Source organism: Coptis chinensis, chromosome 5 (assembly GCF_015680905.1).
Source record: "Coptis chinensis isolate HL-2020 chromosome 5, ASM1568090v1, whole genome shotgun sequence".
In the NCBI taxonomy this organism is placed as follows: Eukaryota; Viridiplantae; Streptophyta; class Magnoliopsida; order Ranunculales; family Ranunculaceae; genus Coptis; species Coptis chinensis.
In genome coordinates this window covers 63,098,386-63,108,239 of record NC_141460.1, presented here as the reverse complement: position 1 = coordinate 63,108,239, position 9,854 = coordinate 63,098,386, and the positions used below count along the sequence as shown (strand labels likewise).

At 42.1% G+C, this 9,854-nt stretch overlaps 1 long non-coding RNA gene across 1 annotated transcript; it reads right to left on the bottom strand.

The window, feature by feature from the left end:
• Window positions 1–460: 460 nt before the first annotated feature.
• LOC147498286 (uncharacterized) lies at window positions 461–6,751 on the bottom strand. Its single transcript, XR_015194267.1, has 2 exons — window positions 6,579–6,751; window positions 461–1,251 (listed from the first exon to the last, which is right to left on the bottom strand). It is a non-coding gene; the product is annotated as an uncharacterized LOC147498286 (long non-coding RNA).
• Between the last annotated feature and the right edge of the window lie 3,103 nt (window positions 6,752–9,854).

Below are 9,854 nucleotides of genomic sequence, written 5' to 3'. Positions count from 1 at the left end.
GGTGGGTTTGATCGAGATCGAGATCGAGCAATAATTAAAACAGAAATCGCGAGTTTGATTTTGTGGGTTTGATTTTGGTCGAGAGAAATCGCGAAAAGGGTTTGAAGGATAAAGGTGGTAGCCGGTTTTCCGGTTTCTTGGATATTTGGTTGGGGGGTGTACGAGTCCAAGTTGTGCCCAACACAATGAGCAGACCCCAGCCCAACTCCGGGTCTCCGGGTCTGCCCAACACAAATTGGAGTCTGGCAGTAATAGGACCCTATTTAAATTGACTACGTATAGTAGTAAGTTTTGTTCAAATTCCCATTGAAGTATCAAATTCGCGCCCTGCCCCTACCCCTTTTTTTGTTCTTCCTCCTCAACTTGTGAATTTGCTACGAGTTTGGTGCTACACAATTAGCAGTAACTTACTGAGTAATTTCATAGAGCAATTAGTGAGAGAGAAACACACAACTGCTATGCAAAGAAAATAAAATAAACTCAAGTGAAAACTAGGGTCCGAACACTCAAATGAAAAAAGTAAAAAACAACCGGACATTTCAGGACAACTTTCCATTCCCATAACAAAACCCTCTCACCCCAACTGGCCAACCCATTTAACAGAATAACCGTCCTCACTCTCTCTCTCTTCTTTTCAAGAAAATTTCCATTTCAATAACACAACTGTTCAAGACAACACTTTAGTTTTCAGTTCTCATAATAAACAGAGACAAACCAACCGTCCAACTAATCTCTTCTTCTTCTTCTTTCTTTTCAAGAAAATATACATTTCCTCAATCTTTCTTTAACCCTCCAAACAAAAGCAGTAATCCATCAAAATGGTGAATAAGAAACAAAAGACCACACCTCCTTTTTCATTTTCACACAACCCCGCCATTGCAGTGGAATCAGATATGTCGACCATCAAGACTCTAGCCCAAGAAGGTCTTAAGCTTGCAAGAAATGGTAACCATCTCGAAGCGTGTAAACTCATCAAAGGAGCATGTCATAAGTACAACAACTCCGCTTTTCTCTATCGTGTTCTTGCAAAGATTTCTCTTACTTGTGCTCTTAAAGAAGTGGAAGATCAGACAGAGACGACATTTCTCCAAGAAGCAATTCAATCAGCAAGAACGTCTGTTGAACTTGCTCCTAATTCAGTCGAGTTTGCTTTTTATCTTGCTGATTTGCTTTACAGTGCTTCTATAAATGTTGAAGGGTGTAATGTGGCTATTGAAGCATGTAAGAACGCTCTCCAGATTCCAAACCCCACTGATCTGTTGGGGATTACACCAATACCAATCGGTTCCCCCACTACACAGATAACTTGTATGAACACACTTCAACTCCAGATAAATCTCAAATATCACAAACTACCTATACTAACATGCCCAACTCGCTAAACAACTATTAACAACAAATAATAATGTAAAGCAGTAAAAGCAAACCACAACACAAAGATTTACCGTGGTTCGGCCAATGATGCCTACTTCCACAAGAGCCAGTTCTTAATAAAATGGGAAGGAAGATTACAATCTCTCCTTTTCAGTCTCTCACCTTACTAGATCACTCTTATCTCTTTACAGGGTTGTATCTCTGTAAAGGTTCTCTCTCTTTGTTTTAGTCTGGATTCCAATCCTTCTGACTTGTTTTGGTTCTGTTAGGTTAGGTTTTCCAAAACCTTGATTTTGGTTTTTATCTCCAAAACCAAAGCAGAATCTTGTAGCAAGGGCCCACGAAAATAGGCATTAATAAAACTGAAAACTGGCCTCTGGCAGCTGGTCGCCCTATGTTCTTGGGAGCTCTTCTTGGTGGCCTCGACGACCGGATGTCGAACTCGTTTTCGTCGGCTCGGTTTCTCTCCTCATGTGAGGGATAACTCAACAATCTCCCCTCCCGAGCGGTGAGGGGGCTACCTCCATGCAATTGCCAAATCGGCAGGGAGGAGTGTCGCGCCATTCCGCAATAGCACAACAAACATCAAACTTACCTTTCGGTAAGACTTTGGTCATCATATCCGACCCGTTCTTGTCGGTATGGATCTTCTCGATACACAAATGCTTGTCTTCGAAAGTACTTCTCTAATCCAATGATAACGCGCGTGTATGTGCTTGGATCTAGAATGAAAACTCGGATTCTTGCTCAAGTGGATGGCGCCTCGACCGTCACATAGAACTACTTTGTTTACGCTTTAAGTTGGGTCGAAGAACCTCTTCATCCATAGCAACTCTTTGCAACACTTCGGTGGCTGCAATATACTCGGCTTACGAAGTGGAGAGGGCAACACACTTTTGCAACTTAGATTGCCAAGAAACCGCTCCAATAAAAGTAACCCGGATAACCGGAGGTGGAAAGTCAACATCACCGCCATGTTCGCATCGGTGTAGCCTTCAAGTAAGGGCTTACTTCCACCAAAGCACAAACATGATTTGGAAGTGCCTTTGAGATATCTCAATATCCACTTAACACCTTCCCAATGCTCTTTACCCCGATTTGATGAAATCGCTTACCACCTCAACGGGCGAAAAGCAATATCCGTCTAGTACACACCATGGCATACATCAAATCATCGGATGCATAAGGAATCTTTTCCATCTGACTCTGCTCATGCTCACCCTTAGGACACATCTCTTTGGTCATGGAACTGGCCACCAAGCGACAATCTTGATCCATGTTGAATCTCTTCAACACTTTCTCAATGTAGCTTTGAGAAAGCCACAACTTTCCATCAAGTGATCCGCGATCCCAAGTATCTGCTTTGTTTGACCCAAATCCTTCATCTCAAAGGACTTACTCAAGTCTTTCTTCTTGGATATCTTGTTGATGTTTGGGCCAACTATCAACATATCATCCACATACAAATAGCACAATGAAATCTCCATCGGAAATCTCGAACAAACGCACAATGATCGGAAGCGGACTTTTGTATCCTTGCTTCACCATAAAGGAGTCAAACTTTATGTACCATTGTCTCGGTGCTTGCTTCAACCCATACAAGCTCTTTATCAGCTTGCATACTAGGTGCTCCTTGCCTTGTTTTGGTCCATGTAGACATCTTCTTCAAGGTCTCCATGAAGAAAAAGCCGTCTTAACATCTAGCCGCTCAACCTCTAGGTTCATACTTGCGGCCATACCCAATACCACCCGGATAGAAGTCATCTTCACTACGGGAGAAAATCTCATCAAAGTCAATCCCTTTCCTTTGACCGAATCCCTTGAGCTTTGTGCCTTGGGTGAGGATTGTTCTCCTCATGCTTGACTTTGTATATCCACTTATTCTTGAGAACTTTTCTCCCCGTGGGTTTCTCAACTAACTTCATAAGTGTGATTCTTATGCAAAGAATCCATCTCGTCATGCATGGCCTTCAACCACTTTTCTTTTGTCGTACCTTCAAGTGCCTCTTGATAGTACATAGGTTCTCCACCATCCGATAGTAAGACGCATTATGTGGTGGATACCTGGTTGAAGCTATTCTCCTTCGGGACCTCCTTGCCCCATCGGTGCCGGGGAGGATGGCTTGCTCGGTGGTGGTTCATGCATCTCATCTGCATCTTCTATACCAATAGGTTCTATCCCATCATGAGCAATAGGATTCTCATCATGAGCTTCAAACTCATGGTTCTCTGCATTCTCAATGCCTTCTCAGACGCGTTCCACGGTGGGAACTTCGGTTCTCAATCAACAAGATCATTGGTGAAAGCTTGTAGCTTCTCACCCTCCTCAAAGTCTGCTATGGTTTGGTCTTCCAGAACACAACATTCGACTTCGGATTACCTTCTTGTTAATCGGATCATAGAGTTTGTAACCAAACTTTTCATCTCCATAACCCGAAAAATGCAACCGCTTGGCTTTGTCATCAAGCTTGAATCTCTCATCCTTCTGGAATATGCACAAATGCCCCGCACCCAAATACCCCTCAAGTATCCATAATCAACATCTCGCCGACCATACTCTCTCTGGATAATCACTATTCAGAGGCTTTGCTGGTGACAGGTTGATCACATGCACGGCTGTACGCATTGCTTCTACCCAGTAGCTTCTAGGTAGCTTAGAGTGAGATAGCATGCATCTTATCCTCTCTACAATGGCGGTTCAGCTATTCCATTCTGTTGCGGTGTCTTGGGGCGGTCCGCTCATGAATTTAATCCCATGACTCGCAATACTCTTCAAATGGCCCAATGTACTCACCCCCATTATCTGAGCGAATACACTTCAACAACTTCCCAGTCTCTCTTTCCACCATGCTGTGGAATTTCTCAAACACGCCAAGTACTTCATCCTTGGTCTTCAGACTATAGGCCCATATCTTTCTTGGACGATCATCAATGAATGTCAAGAAGTATGAAGCTCCCTGGTGGGACTTCACTCATAGGACCACATAAGTCGTGGTGCACTAGTTCAAGGACAGTGTCCTTTCTGTGAGACGGGAATCTTTGGAAAGACACCCTGTGTTGCTTTCCTACCAAACAATGAGTACATGTACTTAAATGTGTACCTTTAATGTTTGGCATGGCCTTTTGCTTAGCAAGAACTTCCATCCCTTTTTATGCCCATGTGACACGATCTCTTGTGCCCAGGTTCAGATGAAGCTTCTTCTTACGCCAAGATTGCTTACGCTTTACACAAACTAGCCTGTGTTTTGTAAAGAGAGCAAGTTTTCTTTCCTCTGGCTGCTACAATGGAACCTCTGCTCAGTTTCCATACCCCGTTACCAAACGAGTTTACAAAGCCATCATCATCTAATTTCCCAGCCGAAATTAGGCTTAACCGTATGTCAGGGACATGTCTTACATCCTTGAGTGTCAAGGTGTAGCCGACATTGGTTTCTACATGAACATCTCCAATGCCTATAATCTTCGAGACGCCACTGTTACCCATCCTCACTTCACCATATTCACCACAACTGTAGGTAGTGAAGAATCCGGCGTGTGATTGTGACGTGATAGGATGCTCCCAGTATCTATCACCCACTCAGATCCTCGACATGGGTACTTTTCGGACAAAGACACACCACAATCGACCACAATTCCCACCAGGTCATCGACTAGTGCGGTAGTATCTGAGTGTTTCCGTTCCTCCGCACCATGTCTTCATGTACAACGGTTATTCTTCTCATCCCTCTTCAGTGTTCTCGCGACTCATATCTGAAGTGGCCTTTGGTGGCACAATAGTAACATTGCCTCTGCCTTAGGAGTTCTAGCTTCACCCCTAGATTTATTCTGTCATCACCTCTAGAACGAGATGGTTTTCGCCCGACCTCTCCCCGTTTCTCTCGTGAAAAGGACCTGCGAAAGTTAGAAGAGCGCTTCTTGCACTCCTTCTAGTCTCCTCATTCAACAAAGGCGTGGTAGCCATCTCCATGGTAACAATTCCATCCTTGGCTGCTCCATGTAGAGAAACCGCTAATGTCTCCCAACTTTCGGTAGAGAGCCTAATAGAAACAAAGCCTCAACTTCGTCTCCCAAATTGATCTTCATCAAATGCATCGATTGATGATATTCTCGTACTTCATTAAGATGCTCGGACATTGAAGAACCTTCTTGGTACTTCGTAATGCGCAAACTTCTTAACAACTAGCACTTTGTTTCCACCCGACTTCCTCTCATAAAGGTCTTCGAAGTTTCTTCCATAGACCAAGGTGAGTCTCTTGGGCCACATGGTGAAAGACAAATCGTCTATCCATTGTCGAATGTACCCAATAGCTTTCTGTTGCTTTTTCCACTCATTTCATGGTCTTTTTCGGTTTTACTCCCTCATTCTCAATGGGAAGTGCCAAGTCCTTGCAGTAAAGCAAGTCTTCCATCTTGGCTTTCCGGATGGTGTAGTTCTTCCTATTCAGACTCATCATACGAAAGTGTTCGCGGAATGGTCCATCTCTACAAGTTATTTAACCTCAAATCTTCTCTCGTGAATTTCGTCAAACACCTTTCCCGACAAAGATTCGGATAACACCCTAGGCTATTGAAACAAGGCTCTCGATACCACTTGTTGGGGATTACACCAATACCAATCGGTTCCCCACTACACGCGATAACTTGTATGAACACACTTCAACTCGGATAAATCTCAAATATCACAAACTACCTATACTAACATGCCCAACTCGCTAAACAACTATTAACAACAAATAATAATGTAAAGCAGTAAAAGCAAACCACAACACAAAGATTTACCGTGGTTCGGCCAATGATGCCTACTTCCACAAGAGCCAGTTCTTAATAAAATGGGAAGGAAGATTACAATCTCTCCTTTCAGTCTCTCACCTTACTAGATCACTCTTATCTCTTTTACTGTGGTTGTATCTGTAAAGGTTCTCTCTTTGTTTTAGTCGGATTCCAATCCTTTCCGACTTGTTTTGGTTTGTTAGGTTAGGTTTTCCAAAACCTTGATTTTGGTTTTATCTCCAAAACCAAGCAAGGGCCCACGAAAATAGACTGTTGGCTGGCGCTACCACTCTGGCGAAGTCGTGAAGACTGGAACGGCGCTGGCACACTCGAATGCTGGGTCGCCTCTATGTTATTGGAGCTTTCGACTCTGGATGTCGAGTTTCGCTGTTGGCATCGGCTCCGGTTTCTCTCCTCATGTGAGGGATTCCAACATGATCCTCTTAAAGATGCCTTGGGAATTTATGTTTCACTAGAGTTTCAAGAACCTGAAGCAAGAATTCGTTATGTTAAAGCTAATCTCGAAAACCTTATTGAGGTATGCAAGAATAAGCAGAAGATCGCGATAATCCTTGTGTGGAACTCTTTGAATACTACTGAAAAGCAGAGTTTTCTTAAGGTGGGCATTAGTAATCTTAGGGGTGTAAAACGGTGCGGGTCAGGTCAACTGCGGGTAAAACAATAACGGGGCGGGCCGGGGCGGGTCTGGGGTTAAAGGTCCGACAGTCTCCGGCGGGGCGGATAACGGGTCGGTTTTCGAAAATGGGTAAACAGCACCTTCACCCATCTTTCTTAAAAAATAAGAGAAAAAGCACCCATCTACATCAAAACAACTGTGCCATCATCTCATTTCAAATTTGTTATGTTATCATCTATGATTGCCTTCCTCTGCTGATTAAAACAAATTGTTATGTTATCATCTCATTTCAAATTTGCTGTGTCATCTACAATTTGTTTTGAAATCAACTGTACGGTCATCTAAATCAAAACAAATTTTTTAAATCCAAGTCAGTATTGGAATTCCAAGACTCCAACGTATAATGGCATTGATATATTTTTTATTTGTTTGCAGAATGGAGTCAATTTTTCGGTATTTGTTGCATGAGCAAAGTCTTGTTGAAGCCGAGTCTACTATAGATGAAAAGCTCCTTACTTCACTAGATTATCATAGGAGAGATCAATGGCAGGTAATAATAACCTTTTCTTTTCTTATATCTCTAATACAACACTTTTAACACGCATTTTTCCAACTAGTTGGAGGACTTTTAGTGTCAGGTCCTATTTGACTATTAGAGCGGGGTTAACGGGTGGAATAAACGAGTAAATGGTTTTTGGAATAGTGCGGGTCGGGCGGTTGGACGGGTCAGATTGGAAAACAATATCTACACTCATACCCAGGCCGTATAAAAACCGGATAAGGCGGGGCGGGTCAACTTTTGGATCGGTCTGGGTTTGGGTGGCGGGTCAAATACGATTTAACTGATGGGTGATGGGTCAACGTTTTTTTTTTACACTCCTAGCTACAGGAATTGTTGGAAAAGAAATGCGACCACTTGAACTATATGGATTCTCTGCAGAGAATTCATACAACGTTGACTCTCAACCACGATAAACATGTCCATGACAGCTTTGAAACAATCATTCAGAAGCGAAAAGAAGATCTTGGTCGTAAGAGGGACAGGGAAAATAAATTTTGGAGGTGTGGAATGAAGGCTATTGAAGGTATTCTTAAAGAAGTACAATCACTTGACTTCAAGGACGAGCGAACATTGACCGAACTCGCTATTGCTTATCCTTGTGGTTTATTGACAATTAAGGAGGATGGTAATCTAGCATTGCAAAATTCCTTCAGTGAGGCAGACACTAAAGTGATAGAAGCGATCGACAGGCTCTGTAGAAAAAATATTGGTGATCAGGTTGGTACATTGATTTCTTACCAAATGTATAAAAGATTTCTTACCAAATATTTTTTTAACCAAACTTTTTCTCCTGTACTGTAGATTTTGTGAAAGATGATACGCGGATCATTCACACACAAAACGAGACAAAGATACTGTGGGATAGAATCAACTCTTTTGCTACTCGTGATTACCGCACAATAATATTGGCTCTTACAAAGTCATCAATCAGTGGTATTAATCGATCTTGCATCGATCGCTTTTTGCTTTTTGTTTTTTGTTTTTTTCTTTCGCGTGTTACCTTCCTCTACTTGTTTGTACTAAGTTATTCTTTGTGTTACTTTCCTCTACTTGTACTAAGTTATTTTTGGTTTTATGACTACCACCCCCATATCCAGGCACGACTCATGGAAATTGCTAACCAGAACGGGTAAAAGGAAGTGTGAGGCTGTATGAGTTGCACTAAAGAGCAATGCAAGCTAAGGATTTTACATGTTGTTTTGTAATGATAGATGGCGTACTCTGTGAATCAAAATTGTTGGATTTTATCGATATCTCATGCATGATTCCTATGATATATACAATTACGTTATACCACATGCATAAAATAGCCATGGAAAGCGTAAGATCATTACCTTGGTCCGCGACTTTCAATTTGAAGTTCCAAGCTTTGATCTACGGAGGAGAAGATGTTCTTGACACACTCAAGATCTTCTTCTTCTTAACTTTGCTTGAGTCAAGTTCCAACCACTTAACGGAAGCAACCTTTTTTTTTTCACGAACCAAGAACCAAGAACCGACAATGGCTAGGGAGGATACCACCTATGGAATCTCCACAAATTATCGGGCTTCTACTTTAGAAAATGTTGGAGGCTGCCATTAAAGGAGAGAGAGCTTTTCTTGTTGTTCAGGATCATTAATATGTGAGAGGTGGGGGTCTATTTATAGAGGTTCCCACCTCCTCAATATGGATAGGATAGAGTCCTATACTCATCTAATATCGATAGGATAGAGTTATATACTCATCTAATATCGATAGGATAGAGTCCTATACTCATCTAATATCGATAGGATAGAGTTATATACTCATCTAATATCCGATAGGATAGAGTCCTATACTCATTGGTTTATCCTTATCTTGGTGGCGCCTATCCAACCTTATTTCCAACATCTCCCCTCGCCCACAACGGGCGAAGAAGGTTTCTAAGAGAAGCATTTAAGTAGAATGCTTAGCCATTTGTGTGTCTCACACGGCAAATGGTTCGTGTGACCCTAGCACACGTATCATGATATCTGTGAAGTAGCAAGTCGCAATGAAAAGCACGACACAGTGATCTACCATGAAAGTGATCTTAAAGAAGATGAATCCAAAACCTAATATCCAGAGAGTGTGTGTATACCCCAAGATCTGTTTGTTTCATCACTTTGACAAATAGCACTCATCCCTATGAGTCCACACCATAAAGTCAAAAAACGTATCACATGATTCACAATTATCATCAATTGTCCCGGCCGAATAGAATCCGGTGATTGTGTGATAAACAGGTTCTTTTACCCTTTGCACGAAGTCATAATCGCCGAGTTCTACCAACTTCCCAAGATCCGGTCAACCTTTTAGTAAGAGCTTGTGGGGAGCAAACCAAAGTTACGAGTAGTCCTCTTATTTTCTTGACAAGGTCAAAAGTTCAAGGAGGGTACCATTCGATATGTTTTAAACAAAAAATATATCAATAGAGCTCACATAGCAAGAATTTTAGGGATATTTCTTTTCTTGCTCTCAGGTGGTCATTTATACACATGTTGTGTGAAAAC